Source organism: Cervus elaphus, chromosome 5 (assembly GCF_910594005.1).
Source record: "Cervus elaphus chromosome 5, mCerEla1.1, whole genome shotgun sequence".
NCBI classification, from domain to species: Eukaryota; Metazoa; Chordata; class Mammalia; order Artiodactyla; family Cervidae; genus Cervus; species Cervus elaphus.
The window spans coordinates 75031053-75052655 of NC_057819.1; positions in this window are offsets into that span (position 1 = coordinate 75031053).

The window sequence follows — 21603 nt, forward strand, 5'->3', positions numbered from 1 at the left end:
CAGTCATGTCTGATTCTTTGCAACCCCATGAACTGCAGCATGCCAGGCTTCCCTTTCTTTCACCAAGTCCTAGAGCTTACTTAAACTCCAATTCATTGAGTCAGGGATGCCATCCAACTATCTCGTCCACTGTCATTTACTTCTCCTCCTGCCTTTAATCTTTCCCAGCATCAGGGTCTTTTCCAATGAGTTGGCTCTTTGTATCAGGAGGTGAAAATATTGGAGCTTCAGTTTCAGCATCAACCTTTCCATGAATATTGAGGACTGATTTCCTTTTTTTTTCCCCCCAATTATTTTTATTAGTTGGAGGCTAATTACTTTACAATATTGTAGTGGTTTTTGCCATACATTGACATGAATCAGCCTTGAATTTACATGTGTTCCCCATCCTGAACCCCCCTCACACATCCCTCCCCATTCCATCCCTCTGGGTCATCACAGTGCACCAGCCCCGAGCACTTGTCTCATGCATCCAACCTGGACTGGCGATCTGTTTCATACTTGATAATATACATGTTTTGATGCTGTTCTCTCAGATCATCCCACCCTCGGCTTCTCCCATAGAGTCCAAAAGTCTGTTCTATACATCTCTGTCTCTTTTTCTGTCTTGCATATAGGGTTATTGTTACCATCTTTCTAAATTCCATATATATGTGTTAGTATACTGTATTGGTGTTTTTCTTTCTGGCTTGCTTCACTCTGTATAATGGGCTCCAGTTTCATCCACTTCATTAGAACTGATTCAAATGAATTCTTTTTAATGGCTGAGTAATATTCCATTGTGTATATGTACCACAGCTTTCTTATCCATTAGTCTGCTGATGGGCATCTAGGTTGCTTCCATGTCCTGGCTATTATAAACAGTGCTGCGATGAACATTGGGGTGCACGTGTCTCTTTCAGATCTGGTTTCCTCAGTGTGTACGCCCAGGAGTGGGATTGCTGGGTCATACGGCAGTTCTATTTCCAGTTTTTTAAGAAATCTCCACACTGTTCTCCATAGTGGCTGTACTAATTTGCATTCCCACCAACAGTGTAAGAGGGTTCCCTTTTCTCTACATCTTCTCCAGCATTTATTGCTTGTAGACTTTTGGATAGCAGCCATTCTGACTGGCGTGTAATGGTACCTCATTGAGGTTTTGATTTGCATTTATCTGATAATGAGTGATGTTGAGCATCTTTTCATGTGTTTGTTAGCCAAGCAACTCCTGCAGCTCAATTCCAAAAATTGGGCCAAAGATCTGATTTCCTTTAGGACTGACTGGTGTGATCTACAGTCCAAGGGACTCTCAAGAGTCTTCTCCAACACCACAGTTTAAAAGCACCAATTCTTTGGGCTCAGCTTTCTTTGTGGTCCAACTTTCACATCCATACATGACTACTGGAAAAACCATAGTTTTGACTAGACAGAGTTTGTTGGCAAAATAATGTCTCTGTTTTTTAATATGCTATCTAAGTTGATCTTAGCTTTTCTTCCAAGAAGTAAGGGTCATTTAATTTCATGACTCCACTCACCGTCTGCAGTGATTTTGGAGCCCAAGAGAATAAAGTCTGCCACTGTTTCCATTGTTTCCCCATCTATTTACCATGAAGTGATGGGACCAGATACTGTGATTAGCATTTTGAATGTTGAACTTTAAGCCAGCTTTTCCACTCTCCTCTTTCATCTTCTTCAAGAGGCTCTTCAGTTCCTCTTCACTTTCTGCCATACGGGTGGTGTAATCTGCTTATCTGAGGTTATTGATATTTTTCCTGGAAGTGTTGATTTCAGCTTGTCTTTCATCCAGTCCAGCATTTCACATAATGTACTCTGCTTATAAGTTAAATAAGCAGGGTAACAATATACCCTGTAGTGTATACTTTACTCATCTTTCTCTTGTTTATTATCTGACTCAATATTCTAGATTAAAGCTCCCGAAATTTGCTAATTCATCAATGCATTCAAATACCTGAAAATAAGAGCAGTTTCAAAGCTTTTTGAATAAATGCAATTCACAGATTTATGTCACTGTGTCACAGTTGGGTTTTCCTGGTGGTCAAACAGTAAAGAATCCATCTGCAAAGCAGGAGACCCAAGTTTAATCCCTAGGTCAGAAAAATACCCTGGAAAAGGGAATGACAACCCATTCCAGTATTCTTGCCTGCAAAATTCCATGGAGAGTTGAGCCTGGAAGTCCACCATCTATAGTGTTGCAAAGAGTTGGACATTACTGACCAACACTTTTTCTAATATAGATTATTTTAGTAAGTAATCTTAACTTTTGCACATAACTTTTTATTATTTCTATTTCACAGATGTCGAAACTGAAATCCAAAGAACTTAAATATGCTGACCAAGGTCATGCACACAATCTGTTACAGGTTCTTTGCAGAAAACACACAGTTTCAATCAGAAAAGTAAAAAGAATTAGATGATTGCTTCAAAATCGCTATACCTTAGTAAAATGGATAGAGAGCTCAGGGTGAAGAATGCTCATTTATGGGTATGGCTAGTTGTCAAAGACAGGTTAGGAAGTGGTTCGGGAGTATTTGGGTCTAGGGGAAATAAATGAGGTAGGAGATATGGAATTAGAAACATTCAAGAGCAGAGTTGTACCATCTGCTGTTGTTGGTCCATCCCTAAGTCATGTTCAATTCTTTGCGACCCTATGGACTGATGCGAGGCAGTCTTCATTGTCCTTCAGTATATTCCAGAGTTTGCTGAAATTCATGGTCATTGAGTCAATGATGCCATTCAACCTTCTCATCCTCTGTTAGCCCCTTCTCTTGCCCTCAATCTTTCCCAGTATAAATGTCTTTTGCAATGAATCAGGTCTTTGTATCACGTCACTAAAGTATCGGAGTTTCAGCTTCAGCATCAGTCCTTCCAATGAACATTCAGGATTGATTTCCTTTAGGATTGACTGTCTTGATCTCCTTGCTGTCCAAGGGACTCTCAAGAGTCTTCTCCATAACCACATCTGAAAGCATCAATTCTCCTGTGTTGTCTTCTTTATGGTCCAACTCACATTCATACATGATTACTAGAAAAAACATAGCATTCGCTATATGGACCTTCATCGGCAAAGTGATGCAAAGTGATGTCTCTGCTTTCTAATATGCTATCTAGGTTTGTCATAGCTTCTCTTCCAAGGAGCAAGCAACTTTTAATTTTGTGGTTGTGGTCACCCACTGAAGTGATTTTGGAGCCCAAGAAAATAAACTCTGTCACTGTTTCCACTTTCCCCTCATCTATTTGATATGAAGTGCTGAGAACAGATGCCATGACCTTAGTTCTTTTTAATGTTGTGTTTTAAGCCAGATTTTTCGCTCTCCTCTTTAGCTTTCATCAAGAGATGATTTAATTTGTCTTCACTTTCTGCTATAGAGTTGTATCGTATGCATATCTGAAGTTGTTGATATTTCTCCTGGCAATCTTGATTCCAGCTTGTGATTCATTCATCCCAGCATTTGGCATGATGTTCTCTTCAAATACGTTAAATAAGCAGGATGCCAGTATATGCCTTGACATAGTCCTTTCCAAATTTTGAATCAGTCCATTGTCCCGTGTCCAGTTCTGTTTCCTTTTTACTTGCATACAGGTTTCTCAGGATGCAGGTATGGTGTTTGGGTATTCTCATCTCCTTGAGAATTTTCCAGTTTGCTGTGATCCACACAGTCAAAGACTTTAGCACAGTCAATGGAGCAGAAGTAGATGTTTCTACGGAATTCCCTTGGTTCTCTATGATCCAACAAACGTTGACAATTCTATCTCTGGTTCCTCTGCCTTTTCTAAATCAAACTTGGATATCTGGAAGTCCTCGGTTCACATACTGTTGAAGTCTAGCTTGTAAGATTTTGAGCACTATCTTGCTAGTACGTGGAATGACTGCAGTTGTGGGGTAGTGTGAACATTTTTTGGCATTTCCTTTCTTTAGGATTGGAATGAAAACAGATTTTCCAGGCCTGTGGCCACTGCTGAATTATCCAAATGTGCTGGCATATTGACTGCAACACTTTAACAGCATCATCTTTTAGGATTTGAAATAGCTCAGCCTGAATTCTTCACCTCCACCAGCCTTATTTGCAGTGATGTTTCCTAAGACCCACTTGACTTCACACTCCAGGATCTCTAGCTCTAGGTGAGTGATCACACCTTTGTGGTTATCTGGGTCATTGGAACATTTTTTTGCATAATTCTTCTGTGTATTCTTTCCATCTACTTATTCTCTGGAACTCTGCATTCAGTTGGGTGTATCTTTCCCTTTGTCCTTTGCCTTTCATGTCTCTTCTTTTCTCAGTTATTTTTTAAGTCTCTCTAGACAACCATTTTGCCTTCTTCCATTTCTTTTTGTTTGGAATTACTTTGTCCACTGCATCCTGTACACTGTTATGAACTCTGTCCACAGTTCTTCAGGCACTCTGTCCATCTTTCTAAACCCTTGAATCTATTTGTCACTTCCACTGTATAATCATAAGGGATTAGATCCAGATCATAGCTGAATGGCCTAGTGGTTTCCCCTAGTTTCTTAAATTTAAGTCTGAATTTTGTAATGAGGAGCTCATGATTTGAACCACAGTGATCTCTAGGTATTGTTTTTGTTGGCTGTAAAGAGTTTCTTAATCTTCAACCATAAACAATAATAGCAATCTGATTTCAGTATTGATCATTTGGTGAGATCCGTGCATAGAGTCATCTCTTGTGTTGTTGGAAGAGGGTGTTTTCTATGACCAGTGTGTTGTCTGGGCAAAATTCTGTTATCATTTGCTCTGCTTCATTTTGTACTTCAAGGCCAAACTTGTCTGTTACTCCAGGTATCTCTTGACTTCCTACTTTTGCATTCCAATCCCATATGATGAAAAAAATATATATATTTTTTTCTGATAGTTGTAGAAGGTTGTGTAGGTCTTCATATAATGGTTCAACTTCAGCTTCTTTGACATCAGTGATTATAGCATAGACTTGGATAACTGTGATGTTGAACGGTTTGCCTTGGAAACAAACTGAGGTCATTCTGGTTTTTGTTTGTTTGTTTGTTTTGTTTTTTTGAGATTGCAACCAACTAGTGCATTTCAGTCCCTTTAGCTGACTATGAGGGCTATTCCATTACTTCTAAGGGATTCTTGCCCACAGTAGTAGATATAATAATGGTCCTCTGAATTAAATTCACCCATTCCCATCCATTTTAGTTCTTGATTCCGAAAATGTCATTGTTCACTCTTGCCATCTCCTGCTTGACCACATCCAACTTACCTTATTCATGGACCTAACATTCCAGGTTCCTATTCAACATTGTTCTTTAAAGCATAGAAATTTACTTTCACTACAGAACACATCCACAACTGGGTATCATTTCCACTTTGGCCTAGCCTCTTCGTTCTTTCTGGAGCTATTTCTCTGCTTTTTCCCAGTGACATTTTGGACACCTACTGACCTGCAGGGCTCATCTTCCAGTGTCATGTCTTTATTTATTTATTTTATACTGTTAATTAGGTTCTCATTGTAAGATAGTTGAAGTGGCTTGCCATTCCCTTAACCAGTGGAATATGTTCTGTCAGAACTCTCCACCACGACCCATCTGTTTCAGTTGACCCTGCAAGGTACACATGGTCGTTTGACTTTTATTATTCTCTTGAAAATACATAGCCAGGTTTTAACCATCCTGTTCATTTCCAAAAATAAACTTCTGGGTCAAACTTAGCCACCTTGCTGAAGGCAGAAAGAATGATCATAATTGGGAGCAAGGGGAAGTAATACACATTAAGGAAAAACTGTCCCTTACATTTACCATGCACATAATCAGGATGTCTGGAATTTTTTTTTTTTTTAACAGCTTTATTGAGGTATAATTTACACACCATTAAATTTACTCATTTTAAGAACACCATTCAATTATTTTTAAAAAGTGAAAAAGTAAGTGAAATTTTTATATTTAGAATTTAAATCAGAAAGACATTTAAGAGTTAACAACAGGTCTTAAACTGAAATTTAGAAGATTTATTGTCTTGTCCAAAATGAAAAGTTGCACTATTAAAATTGAGACCCTTCATAATTTAAAATGAATCGGGTATGACTCAGATTTTTATGGGTCCAAAGTGGGACCCTTTTTCCTTCATTCCTCCTTTATCTTAAACTACATACATTGAATGAATCCCCAATCATATATGAGTAGGTGACTATTTGTATAATTTAAAAAGAAAACACACTACATGTCACAGTAAACCCAGTGTTTCCCTGAGGACCCTATGGTTCTTTGATAAAATATTCAAAAATTAAGGTGTTGATTGATAGAATTTTAGGAAGGAAAATCATGGTTTAAAGTTGTTCATTTGTTTAAATTTACTGAATGCTTACTATACGGCAGGCACTCTTAGACCTTGTAGAGTCAGAAATAAACAGGGCAGACATGTTCTTGCCCTTATTCAACTTAGAGTTTCCTTGGAAAAAGAAGACTCTTTCTTGTAAGAATGAGAAGGGTTGCTCATATACTAATAGATATCTATGTAAGATAAATCTGTATTCTAAAATGAGTTTAAAGTTTTCCTTCTAAGATGGTGAACAAATAGGATGTGGAGACCACTTTCTCCTCCACAAATTCATTGAAAGAACATTTGAATGCTGAGCAAATTCCACAAAACAATTTCTGAATGCTCACAGAGGACATCAGGCACCCAGAAAGGAAGCCCATTGTCTTCAAAAGGAGGTAGGACAAAATATAAAAGATAAAAAGAGAGACAAAAGAAGTAGGGATGAGAATCCACCCTCGTAAGGGAGTCTTAAAGGAGGAGAAGTTTCCAAACACCAGGAAACACTGTCACCAGTGGGTCTGTGGGGAATCTTGGAATCTCAGAGGACAATATAACTGGGAGGAAAAATAAATAAATAAATAATTAAAACCCACAGATTATGTGCCTAACAGCAACTCCCAGTGTTCACAGCCACCACCAGCAGGCGGGGCTGAACAAGGAGGTGCAGGCTGCATTGCTTAGGGTAAAGACCGGGCCTGAATGCCCTGAGGACCATCTGAGGGAGCTAACATGAGATAGCAACCCAAACTGAGGGATAGCCAGAGAGAGAGGGGAAAAAAAAGACAGAGTGAGAGAACTATCCTGTGAAAAGCCCTAACCTGAGGTACTGCCAGGACAGCTCACAGAACAAAGGACTGAGCAAATACCAGAGGAGAGCTAGCCAGCTGCGGACCAGCCCATCCCCTGCCAGAGACAAGCAGGCAGGGGGCAGCCAGAGCCGGAAAGGGGCAATCGCAGCCCCAGAGAGGCATCCTCCACCAAACTGCAAACAGGCTCCATTGTTAACCAAGAGTTCTTGGGATTCTGGATGGTTGACATCCACTGGCAGGGTCGCACTCAGAGATCAGCTCCCCAGAAGAGATACAAGGCACGCCTGAGAAGGCGCACCCGTTGTACACCCAAAATACCGAGCAGCTGGGACAGGAGAGGTGGTAAGATGCACTGCCCACCTGGGGGTGACTGCACTCGCCAAGTACCTGGTCACCCGAACTGCTCAGACATGGGAAGGGCACAAAACGCAGGCTCAACTGAGTCTGCGCCTTTGGGGAGTACTCAAGAACCTGAACCTGAGCAGCTTAGACCTGGAAAGTGCATGCAACCCAGGGCCCACCTCGGACAGTTCCTGGCAGAGCAACCCAGAGCCTAAGTGTAGACTGGGAAAGCGCATGTGCTGTGGGTGGGGGCAAATCCAGTGCAGCTGAAACACTGTGAGCACTCCCCACACATGCCAGTGATATTTGTTTGCAGTGATTTCCCCTCCCCACAGCACGACTGAACAAGTGAGCCTAAATAAGTTACCAACTTTGCCAGCTTGTGTCAGGGTGGAAATTAAACACTGAAGAGACCAGCAAACAGAAGAAGCTAAAATAAACAGAGGAAACCTCTTTGGAAGTGACAGGTGCCACAGAGTAGTTAGCACTGACTACATTGGAAGGGGCCTATGGATTTTGAGAAATATAAGCTGGATCAAGGAACTATCTGAAACTGAACTGACCCCACACTGTCTGCAATAGCTCCAGAGAAATTCCTAGATATATCTTTACTATTATTATTAAAATATTTTTTAAAACTCTTTTTATTTTTAAGTCCCCTATTGCTTCTTTAATTTTCATTTTTATAATCTGCCATTACCTTGCAAAAAAAGGACCCTATTTGTAAAGCAAACTTCATATATATATTTTATAATTTTTGTGACTTTGTTTTGTTTTTTTAATATTGTATTTTTGAGAGTCTAAACTCTACTCTAGATTTTTAATCTTTGCTTTTTGATTTTTTTTTATCAACTTTGTACCTTTGAAAATGCAATCTTCAGTACCCATTTTTACTTGGGAGTGTGATTACTAGCTTGATTGCTCTCTCCCCCTTTTGACTCTCCTTTTTCTCCACCAGGTGGCCTCTATCTCCTCCCTCCACCTTTTCTTCTCTACCCAAATCTGTGAATCTCTTTTTGTGTTCCAGACTGTGGAGAACACTTAGGGAACTGATTACTGACTGGATCTGTCTCTCTCCTTTTGATTCCCCCTTTTCTCCTCCTGGTCACCTCTGTCTCCTTCCTCCCTCTTCTCTTCTCTGTGTAACTCCGTGAACATCTCTGACGGGTCCAGACTGTGGAGAGCACATAGGGAAGTGATTACTGGCTAGCTTGCTCTATCCCCTTTTGATTTCCACTATTCTCCTCCTGGTCACCTCTATCTCCCTCCTCCCAGTTCTCTTCTCCTGTAACTCTGTGAACTTCTCCAGGTGTCCCTCACTATGGAGAAACTTTTCATCATTAACCTAGATGTTTTATCATCAGTGCTGTATAGATGGAGAAGTCTTGAGGCTCCTGTAAGAATAAGACTGAAATCGAGGGGCAGGAGGCTTAAGTTCAAAACCTGAGAACACCAGATAACTCCTGACTCCAGGGAATATTAATCAATAAGAGCTCATCCAGAAGCATCCATACCTACACTGAAACCAAGCACCACCCAAGAGCCAGCAAGTGGCAGAGCAAGACATACCACGCAAATTCTCCAGCAACACAGGAACATAGACCTGAGCTTCAATATACAGGCTGCACAAAGTCACACCAAACCCAGAGACATCTCAAAACTCACTGCTGGGCACCTCATTGCACTCCAGAGAGAAGAAATCCAGCTACACCCACCAGAACACCGACACCAGGTTCCCTAATCAGGGAACCTTGACAAGCCACCCACCAAACCCCACTCATGTGAGGAACCTCCACAATAAAGGGGAACCACAAACTGCCAGAATACAGAAAGACCACACCAAACACAGCAATATAAACAAGATGAAAAGGCAGAGAAATACCCAGCAGGTAAAGGAACATGATAAATTCCCACCAAACCAAACAAAAGAGGAAGAGGTAGGGAGTCTACCTGATAAAGAATTCCCAGTAATGATAGTGAAAATGATCCAAAATCTTGAAAATAAAATGGAGTTACAGATAAATAGCCTGGAGAGAAGGATTGAGATGATGCAAGAAATGTTTAACAAGGACCTAGAAAAAATAAACAGTCAATATATAATGCATAATGCAATAAATGGGATAAAAAAAACACTCTGGAGGGAACCAATAGTAGAATAATGGAGGCAGAAGATAGGATAAGTGAGGTAGAAGATAGAATGTTAGAATAAATGAAGCAGAGGGAAAAAAAGAAAAAAAAGAATTAAAAGAAATGAAGGCAACCTCAGACACCTCTGGGACAATAATAAATGCCTCAATATTCAAATCATAGGAGTCCCAGAAGAAGAAGACAGAAAGAAAGACCATGAGAAAATACTTGAGGAGATAATAGTTGAAAACTTCCCTAAAATGAGGAAGGAAATAGTCACCCAAGTCCAAGAAACCCAGAGAGTCCCAAACAGGGTAAACCCAAGGTGAAACACCCCAAGACACATATTAATCAAATTAACAAAGATCAAACACAGAGAACAAATACTAAAAGCAGCAAGGGAAAAACAACAAATAACACATAAGGGGAATCCCATAAGGATAACAGCTCATCTTTCAATAGAAACTCTTCAGGCCAGAAGGGAATGGCAGAACATACTTAAAGAAATGAAAGAGAAAAACCTACAACCCAGATTACTGTACCCAGCAAGGATCTCATTCAAGTAAGAAGGAGAAACCAAAAGCTTTACAGACAAGCAAAAGCTGAGAGAATTCAGCCACACCAATCCAGCTCTCCAACAAATGCTAAAGGACCTTCTCTAGACAGGAAACACAGAAAGGATGTATAAGCTCAAACCCAAAACAACAAATGGCAAAGGGATCATACTTATCAATAATTACCTTAAATGTAAATGCACTGAATGCCCCAACCAAAAGACAGAGACTGGCAGAATAGATACAAAAACAAGACCCCTATATATGTTATCTACAAGAGACCCACCTCAAAACAAGGGACACATACAGACTGAAACTGAAGGGCTGGAAACAGATATTCCATGCAAATAGAGACCAAAAGAAAGCAGGAGTAGCAATACTCATATCAGATAAAATAGACTTTAAAATAAAGGCTGTGAAAAGAGACAAAGAAGGACACTACATAATGATCAAAGGATCAATCCAAGAAGAAGATATAACAATTATAAATATATATGCACCAAACATAGGAGCACCGCAATATGTAAGGCAAATGCTAACAAGTATGAAAGAGGAAATTAACAATAACACAATAATAGTGGGAGACTTTAATACCCCACTCACACCTATGGATAGGTGTGAAGGGCTAACAGATAATTAACAAGAAAAAAGTCAAATAAATAACCTAAATCTACACATAAAAATTATCACTGAATAGATAATTAAAAAGGAAACACAGGAGTTTCGGTTTCTCGCTCCCAGCAGCGGACAGCACCGCCCCTCAGGACTTCCCGGACCTCGCTCCTCTTTGGCGCCCTCTGACCTGATCGCAGGAGACCGCCTTCCCGCCCAGCCGGGGATATGGAGCGAACCTGGCCGGCTCCAGGCAAGAAGTTTGATAGCTGTGGGGCTGGGTATTGCAGCGCTTGGCTTTGCAGGTCGCTACGCATTTCAGATCTGGAAACCTCTAGGACAAGTAATCACAGAAACTGCGAAGAAGATTTCAACTCCTAGTTTTTCATCCTACTACAGAGGAGGATTTGAACAGAAAATGAGTAGGCGAGAAGCGAGTCTCATTTTGGGTGTAAGCCCATCTGCCAGCAAGGCCAAGATTAGAGCAGCTCACAGGAGAATCATGATTTTGAATCACCCAGATAAAGGGTCTTGACACTCAGGTCCTGGCTGACTTGGTAGACCTCCAGTGCCTTCATACTGATGTGTTTGAATTTTATTGAAGTCTTCTAATTGGTATCAATGGGAGGGGTGGTCTAAAACCTAATATTCCATGAGAGCCCAAAGCTGAAGAGCTCCAGTAGCCATATAGTGAAAGTACAAAGGTTCAGAGATAAAGTATGAGGGTGGATCTCCTTACTTAGCAATCAAAATTAATGAAGCAAAAGACTTGCTAGAAGCAACCACCAAACACTGATGGATACTCAGTGACCGCTCTGATGGAGAAAAGGGGGACCTTATGAATACAGTCCTGCAGATTAATGTAGACCATGGCCTGCGTGATGTTCATACGTGTGCTGACCACAGTCGTTTCTTCCGTGACCAAGCTATGTAATAATAAAAGATGAGCAGTCTGCCTTTGTATTATCTTTCAAAGGAGCACATGAAAATTCTAGCACTGATCTTTCCCCCTTATTTTCTTCCTCCCTCTGATAGTCATACATTTGAAGTCCCCCCTCCCCAGCACCTGCAACAGTGTAGTTATCAGTAATATGATTGGAATTTGTGAGCAAGAGCGCAGAATTTCTTGCTGCTTATATTTATGCTCGCATTGTCCCTTGTTTCTTCAAAGGAATTTAGCACTCTGCCTACGTGAGGTGCTTTAAATGTTTTGAGACGAAACCCTGACTGCCACCCCAGGAAAGTGATCTGAAGCTTGATGGAATTTACAAAAGGGTGTTTTGTAAAGCAGTGGTTAGGAAAGAACACTGCTCTCCCAGAGATCCCACGGCTGACGCATGAGAACTTGGAGAGCTGCTAAAATGATTAAAGGTTTACAGAATGAGCCCTGTGAGGAAAGCCTGGAAGTTGCTGGGAGAAGTCTGAGGGATTCGTACTTAATTATATAGTCTTCTGGTACTGTGTATTTATTCAATTATTCATTCTACAAATATTTATTTACCACCTGTAGCCTGTGAAGCACTGTAGGGGTCCTCAAGAGTTTCAGGTGTGAACCAGGCACGGATCCTGACCCAAAGGAACTTACATTTAGAGGAAAGATAAACCACAGGAGTACTATTAGCGAGTCACAGATGATATGCCAAAGAAGTTCAAAAAAAAGAATATTTTACACTGGGCATCAGGGGGTGCTTCATAGAATCAGTAGCGTAGAGCTGGGCTTTAAAAACAGTGAGATATACCATATGATGGGTGAGTCAGCTCTTCTGAGATGAGTCAGAATTAGCAGAAAAAGGGTATATTAGTTCGATTGGAGTGCAGGGTTTCTCCAAAGCAACGGATGAACACACAGTCTGGAAGGGCTGGCCTGTAATGTACAGTGCATTCAGTTTCTTTTTTTTTTTTTTTGCTCAACACAGCCCCTGGTCATCATCACTTTACTATTCTAAAAGGGAGAAAAGAGACAGAGTCAGAATACCAGCATTATTTTCTTGTACTCCTTTACAACAATGAGTTCATCCCAGGTTACTGCATTTCATCTATCTTAAAATGCTTTTGTAATAATCTAGATGCATCCTTTCATTTTATGACATCCTGTAGTTAGGGAGTTCTCAGCACTGGTGATATTGACTCATTGAGCTGCTAATTCCTCCTGTGGGGTGCTCTCCTGTGTATGGTAGGATGATTAGCAACATCCTTGCCTGCACCTAAGAAAGGCCAGGAGCGCCCCCTCCGTTGTGACAACCGAAAATGTGTCTAGATGTTGCCAAATGTTCCTTGGAGGGCAAAATTGCCCCAGGTAGAGAGCCACTGCTCTAAATGTTAACAGTGTTTTCCTTTGGTACATAAAATAATGGATGACCTGACTTAAAATTGATTCTCAGAGTCACTAAAATATGGTTCTTGCTTTAAAATCCCCATGTGTGTCACAGTTTTTTTGTGCTTTAGTATATTTTCCTGTCCACTGCTAGCCCTGTCCCTTGAATGCCCTCCTGATACCCAGATCTCCACGTGTTCAAAGCCTGGGGATAGTTCAAGGCCAAGCTGAAATGTCTGTCCCTCCTTTTCTGGTGCTTCCAGCAAAAGTAATCCCATGAATTGTCAGCTCTCAGCAAACAAGGACCGTATCTGTCTTGGTCACTGCTACATTGACACTCAATAAATAATTGTTAGATGAACGAAAAAAAAAAAAAAAAAAAGGAAACACAAACTTTAAATGATACAGTCGACCAGTTAGACCGAATTGATATCTGTGGGACATTTCATCCCAAAACAATGAATTTCACCTTTTTCCCAAGTGCACATGGAACCTTTTCCAGAATAGATCACATCCTGGGCCATAAATCTAGCCTTGGTAATTAAAAAAAAAAAAAAAAAATCATTCCAAGCATCTTTTTTGACCACAGTGCAGTAAGATTAGATCTCAATTACAGGAGAAAAAATATTAAAAATTCCAACATATGGAGGCTGAACAACACGCTGCTGAATAACCAACAAATCATAGAATAAATTAAAAAAGAAATCAAAATATGCATAGAAGTGAATGAAAATGAAAGCACAGTGACCCAAAAGCTATGGGACACTGTAAAAGCAGTGCTAAGGAGAAGGTTCATAGCAATATAGGCTTACCTCAAGAAACAAGAAAAAAGTCAAATAAATAACCTAAATTGACACCTAAAGAAACTAGAAAAAGAAGAAATGAAGTACCCCAGGGTTAGTAGAAGAAAATAAATCTTAAAAATTTGTGCAGAAATAAATGCAAAAGAAGCAAAAGAGACCATAGCAAAAATCAACAAAGCTAAAAGCTTATTCTTTGAGAAGATAAATAAAATTAACAAACCATTAGCCAGACGCATCAAGAAACAAAGGGAGAAGAATTAAATCAACAAAATTAGAAAATGAAAATGGACAACATAGAAATACCAAGGGTCACAAGAGACTACTATCAGCAACTATATGCCAATAAAATGGACAACTTGGAAGAAATGGAATTTTTTAAATTCTTAGAAAAGTGTAATTTTCCAAAACTGAACCAGGAAGAAATAGATCTTAACAGACCCATCACAAGCGTGGAAATTGAAACTGTAATCAGAAATCTTCCAACAAACAAAAGCCCAGGACCAGATGGCTTCACAGCTGAATTCTACCAAAAATTTAGAGAAGAGCTAACACCTATCTTACTCAAACTCTTCCAGAAAATTGCAGAGGAAGGTAAACTTCCAAACTCATTCTATGAGGCCACCATCACCCTGATACCAACACCTGACAAAGATGTCACAAAAAAAGAGAACTACAGGCCAATATCACTGATGAACATAGATGCAAAAATCCTTAACAAAATTCTAGCAAACAGAATCCAACAACATATTAAAAAGATCATACATCATGACCAAGTGGGCTTTATCCCAGGGATGCAAGTATTCTTCAATATCCGCAAAGCAATCACTGTAATACACCACATTAACAAATTGAAAGATAAAAACCATTTGATTATCTCAATAGATGCAGAGAAAGCCTTTGAAAAAATTCAGCATCCATTTATTATAAAAACCCTCCAGAAAGCAGGCATAGAAGGAACATCCCTCCACATAATAAATGCTATATATGACAAATCTGCAGCAAACATTATCCTCAATGGTGAAAAATTGAAAGCATTCCCCCTAAAGTCAGGAACAAGAAAAGGGTGCCCACTCTCACCACTACTAATCAACATAGTTTTGGAAGTTTTGGCCACAGCAATCAGAGCAGAAAAAGAAATAAAAGAATCCAGATTGGAAAAGAAGAGGTAAAACTCTCACTGGTTGCAGATGACATGATCCTTTACATAGAAAAACCTAAAGTACCCCACCAGAAAACTTCTAGAGCTAGTCAATGAATATAGGGAAGTTGCAGGATATAAGATTAACACACAGAAATCCCTTGTATTCCTATACACTAACAATGATAAAACAGAAAGAGAAATTAAGGAAACAATTCCATTCACCATTGCAATGAAAAGAATAAAATACTTAGGAGTATATCTACCTAAAGAAACAAAAGACCTATATAGAAAACTATAAAACACTGATGCAAGAAATCAAAGAGGACACAAGTAGATGGAGAAATATGCCATGTTCACAGATTGGAAGAATTAATATAGTGAAAATGAGTATACGACCCAAAGCAATCTATAGATTCAATGCAATCCCTATCAAGCTACCAACAGTATTTTTCGCAGAACTAGAACAAATAATTTCACAATTTGTATAGAAATACAAAAAACCTCCAATAGCCAAAGCAATCTTGAGAAAGAAAAATGGAACTGGAGGAATCAACCTGCCTGACTTAAGGCTATACTACAAAGCTACAGCCATCAAGACAATATGGTACTGGCACAAAGACAGAAATATAGATCAGTGGAACAAAATAGAAAGCCCAGAGATAAATCTATGCACCTATGGACACCTTATCTTTGACAAAGGAGACAAGAATAATACAATGGAGAAAAGACAATCTCTTTAACAAGTGGTGCTGGGAAAACTGGTCAACCATTTGTAAAAGAATGAAACTAGAACACTTTCTAATACCATACACAAAAATAAACTCAAAACAGATTAAAGATCTAAATGTAAGACCAGAAACTATAAAATTCTTAGAGGAAAATATAGGCAAAACACTCTCTGACATAAATCACAGCAGGATCCTCTATGACACACCTCCCAGAGTAATGGAAATAAAAGCAAAAATAAACAAATTGGATCTAATTAAGGATCCAATTCCTAATTAAGGATCTAATTCCTTCTGCACAATGAAGGAAACTATAAACAAGGTGAAAAGACAGCCTTCAGAATGGGGGAAAATAATAGCAAATGACGCAACTGACAAAGGAAGAATCTCAAATATATACAAGCAACTCCTGCAGCTCAATTCCAGAAAAATAAACACCCCCCCCCCAAAAAAAAATGGGCCAAAGAACTAAACAGACATTTCTCCAAAGAAGATATACAATTGGCTAACAAACACATGAAGAGTTGTTCAACATCACTCATTATCAGAGAAATGCAAATCAAACCACAATGAGGTACCGTTACACACCAGTCAGAATGGCTGGTATTCAAAAGTCTACAAACAATTAATGCTGGAGAGGGTGTGGAGAAAAGGGAACTCTCTTACACTGTTGGTGGGAATGCAAACTAGTACAGCCAACATGGAGAACAGTGTGGAAATTCCTTAAAAAACTGGAAATAGAACTGCCATATGATCCAGCAATCCCACTGCTGTGCATACACACCGAGGAAACCAGATCTGAAAGAGACACGTGTACCCCGATGTTCATTGCAGCACTGTTTACAATAGCCAGGACATGGAAGCAACCTAGATGTCCATCAGCAGATGAATGGATAAGAAAGCTGTGGTACATATACACAATGGAATACTACTGAGCTATTAAATTAATACATTTGAATTTGAATTGTAATGAGGCAGATGGAACTGAAGCCTATGGTATAGAGTGAAGTAAGCCAGAAAGAAAAACATCAGTACAGTATACTAATGCATATATGTGGAATTTAGAAAGATAGTAATGATAACTTTATATGTGAGACAGCAAAAGAGACACAGATGTATAGAACAGTCTTTTGGAATCTGTGGGAGAGGGCGAGGGTGGGATGATTTGGGAGAATGGCATTGAAACATGTATTTTATCATATGTGAAATGGATCCCCAGGTTTGATACCTGGGACAGGGTGCTCAGGGCTGGTGCACTGGGATGACCCAGAGGGATGGGATGGGGAGAGAGGTGGGAGGGGGGTTCAGGATGGGGAACACATGTACACCCGTGATGGATTCATGTCAATGTATGGCAAAGCCACTAAAATATTGTAAATTAGTTAGCTTCCAATTAAAATGAATAATTTTATTAAAAAATAAAGTTTTTCTTCAATACAGTGTCAAGAGCTGATTTCATAACATGAGTTGAGTTTTAAAAATAAAGAGTTATCTAGAGTTGGGTTAATTTCTTAAAAAGATATTCGGGGCAGAGGGAGATGTTTGAACAAGATATATTCAGTGATGTGCAGGGTGTGACCGAAGCGTAGGATACAAGTTGGGAGTGGGGGGCGGAGTTGGGAGAGAAGAGATGGGAGTGAAGAACTAAGAAGTTCCAAGTCATGCCATGCTATAGGCAAAGACATTACCCTTGGAGGCTTGGTGGGGAGAGGCATGAAAAAATGTATATAGCCACTTGACAACTAGCATTGACATTTAGAGAGATGGCTCTGTTTGGGACTGTGATGAAATTTTGGGAGGTATAAGCCAAGTGGCAGGGGGATATTTTAGGACATTTTTGGAGGAATCCAGGGTTTGTAATAAAGCTCTCTTTTATAATTCTTTTTTCCTTAAAGTTATTCCAAATTTCTCTCTTTTAAGATATTTGTGAGATTTCATGTTCCTTATCTCTTATTTTTTTCTGAACAAGCTGCTTACGCAGGTGAGTAATAAACAGGAGGTATATTTTCTCTAAGCCAATGGAACTGAACTACTACATAGCAGCCCACTTCTAGCTCTTTTGACTTTCAAAAATCTAAAAATATCCTGAGGAAGACATTTGATGTGAAGTTTTTCATTAGTAGGAATTCAGAGAAACAGCTGAGACTAGAGCTAATGTTCTCTTGGTATAGCAAATGAGGAACAGAGAACAATCGACAAAAGAAATGTCAGGAAATGTTGGGGAATGATTTGTGGTGTGAGTGAGGGCAAGATAGAAGAGGAGACAGGAATGGGTTTTAGAATCCACACTTTTATTTTTGGAAATCTAAAAGTGTGCAATGAAAGACAGGAAAAAATATTTTAAGTTCAATTGTTCCTCTGTGAAAAGCAGAAACACTCAAGTAGAACAAATTCACCCTGTGTCCCACTTCTTTATTTGGAAAAGAAAAATATATATATATTGCAGAGAGGGCATTTACTTCAACTATGCTGGGTGTCTTGCAAAATTAAGGGAGGGAAAGTACATGAAAATGACAGAAAACAACAATATTTGAAACAATAAGACTTTGAAGTGTGCTTAAGATATTGTCACCCTGGAGGAGCATGTGGAGATCTGATGATGAGTAAATGTTTTGGAGTAGACGCATTTTGAATACAGAGCCAGAGACATTTTCCCTGTGGATCACACAGTCTGAGACTAGGATTTCCCATTTATTTCCCCCATCATTTCCTCTACAAATTTACATATTTTATAAAAAGTGGTTTTATGACATGCACACTGGGTAGCATCTAGACCAAAAGATATACTTATTGTACAAAGAAAGCACTTGAGAGCAGAACACCCCTTGTAGATCTTGTAGCTATAATGCTGCCAAGTTCAATTAACCCTACTAAAAGTAAACAAAAATGCAGAAGTAGATTTAACAATTCATTCAAAATTTAAAAGTCAGTGTATTTCAAGTAGGAATTGGAAAAGCAAGCTGTCATCTAGGGCATTTCAAAGGTTTTATGTTAAAATTATATTCATTATCAATGAGGAAATGAATGAGAGAACATTTGGTATTTAAAAGTCAATAACATTTTGCTTTGATTCTTCTTTATTTCTACAAATCATTAGGGATTTTGTCACTCGATTATCTCTATTACAATGCTAGTTGTGTATTTTCTTGTAAATTCTGGAATATTAGAACTGGAAATCCTCTAGGGACATTCTGCAAAACCTCTATAAATAACATAAAGGCTCAGAAAGACAATATTTATTTTCAGAGTATAAAGACTGTCCTGGTAAGAGAATATTTAGTGAATCTACACTCAAAATTATCTCAGAGTTGTAAATTTGGAGACAATGAGCTAATACTTTTTGCCCCCCGCCCCCTAGCACCTCTTCTTAATTTAGTGAAGTGATAGCTCATGAATTCCTCTAAAGCAGGAAGTGAGAGGAAACTATTGGATTTCTTAAATTTCCCTGATTATTAGAATAAGAGATGGTGCCATAGAGAAAAAATGCTGTGTGAGTCAAGTTACAGTTTGAATCTCTGGTACAGTTATTTTCTAAGTTTAAAGAGAATGTTATCTTGCTCTTTTGCTGAGATCCATGGAAAATATATAGGCAGCAGAAAATCATGCAGACAAAGGCCAGAAAAGTGCTTAGATGATAAGGCGCTGTCTCTTATGATTATAGAAATTAAGCAATGGAAACAAAATTCTGAACAAGAAATTTAAAGACAGGGAGGAAAATTAAATCTTTGAAGATCTGCTCTTTTACTTTAGTTTTTGTAATAAAATACAAAGAAAAATAAATTATACATTTTTTGCATCTAACTCATAGTATTTGTCACTTCTGTAATTTTTTCTAATCATCTCAACGTGATTTTTTAAAATGCTGAGACCATTGACAATGACAGTTAGTATGTTTGTGCTTACTGATATGCAAGTTAATGAAATTCCATCTCTAGTCATTGATGAAATCCATTACCACCTTAATCAATATTGCCCTGTTTGTTGCCATGTGGAAATTTAGTTCTTACCTGAAGTTGAAAATCTTGGCTGATTTATGCAGAGATTGGTATTGGTAATCAGTTGATTCTACATGGACAAGGTAAAATAAGGGAGATGTACTTTTTAAAGTGTAGTTCACTTAAAATATTGTTAGTTTTAGGAGTACAACATAGTCATTCAATATTTTTATCTTATACTTCATATAGAGATACTATAAAATATTGGCTATATCCCAATAGTGTGCAGCTCATTTCTGTGTCAGATTTATTTATACCTAGTAGTTTATACCTCTTAATCCTCTTCACCTGTAGAGCCCCTCCCCACATCCTTCTCTGTATTGGTAACCATTAGTTTTTTCATGAGGTCACAAAAAGTGGGGCATGACTTAGTGACTGAACAACAGTTTGTTCTCTGTATCTCAAGTTTATTTCAGTTTTATTATACCAGTTAACCTGTTTTGTTTTTAGATTCCACATGTAAGTGAAAACATACAATATTTGTCTTTCTTTGTCTGACTTACTTCACTGAGCATGATATCCTCCAGGTCCATTCATATTGTTGCAAATGGAAAAGTTCTATTCACTTTAGTGGCTGAGTAATATTCATTATATATATACACCATATCTTCTTTATCCATTCATCTGTTGATGAACATTAAGGTTGCTTCCATATCTTGACTAAATAAAATGATGCATTATGAAAATGGTGTTTATATATCTTTCTAACTGCTAATTCTTTTTCTTTTTTTTTTTTTTTGGTGGGGGGTTAGGGGAAATATACCCAGTTGTAGAATTGCTTGTATGGTGTGTATGGCTCATATGGTAGTTCTATTTTTAATTTTTTGAGCAGTTATACTTTTCCCATAGTGATTGTACCAATATAAGTTCCCACCGATAGTGTATTAGGGTTTCTTTTCTCACCTTTCTTGGCAACACTTGCTATTTGTTGTGTTTTTGATGATAGCCATTTGGACGTGTGTGAGATGATAACTCATTGGGTTTTGATTTGCATTTTCCTGATGATTACAGATGTTATGCATATCTTCATGTGCTTGTTGGTCATGTGTATGACTTCTTCAGAAATTCCTATTCAGGTCTTCTGCCCATTTAAAATTATATATAATATATATATATATTTGGCTGTGCTTTTAAGTTTGATTAGGTCACATTGGTTTGTTTTTATCTTTGTTTTCCTTGCTTGAAGAGACAGATCCATATAAATATTGCTAAGATTTATGTCAAAGAGTATATTGCCTATATTTCCTTCTAGGAGTTTTATGCTTCTTCATCTTACACTTAGGTCTTTAATCTATTTTGAGTTTATTTTCATGTATGCTATAAGAAAATGTTCCACTTTTTTTTTTTTTTTTTGCATGTATCAATCCAATTCTCCAACAGCTCTTATTGAAGAGACTGTTTTTCTCATTATATATTCTTGCATCCCATGTCATAGATTGATTAAAGATATGGGCGTGGGTTTATTTCCAGGATCTTTATTTTGTTTCATGGATCTGTGTGTCTTTCTTGTGCTAGTTCCCTACAGTTTTGATTATTGTAACTTTGTAGTATAGTCTGAAGTCAAGGAACATGATACCTCCAAAGTTTTTTCTTATTGTTCAAGAATGCTTTAGCTATTTGAGGTCTTTTTGATTCATACATATTTTAGGATTATTTGTTCTTGATCTATGAAAAATATCATGGGTATTTAAAATGTATCTATTTATTTTTTAGAAAAAATGCAAATTGTTTATTGAGAAAATGGCAAAAGTAGTTGAGTCTTAGTTGTGACATACAGGATCTTAATCATGGTTTGTGCTTCTCTGTAGTTGAGGTGCATGGTCTCTTTAGTTGCAGCATGCAGACTTTGTTGTCCCACGGCATGTGGGATATTATTTTTCTGACCAAGATAAAA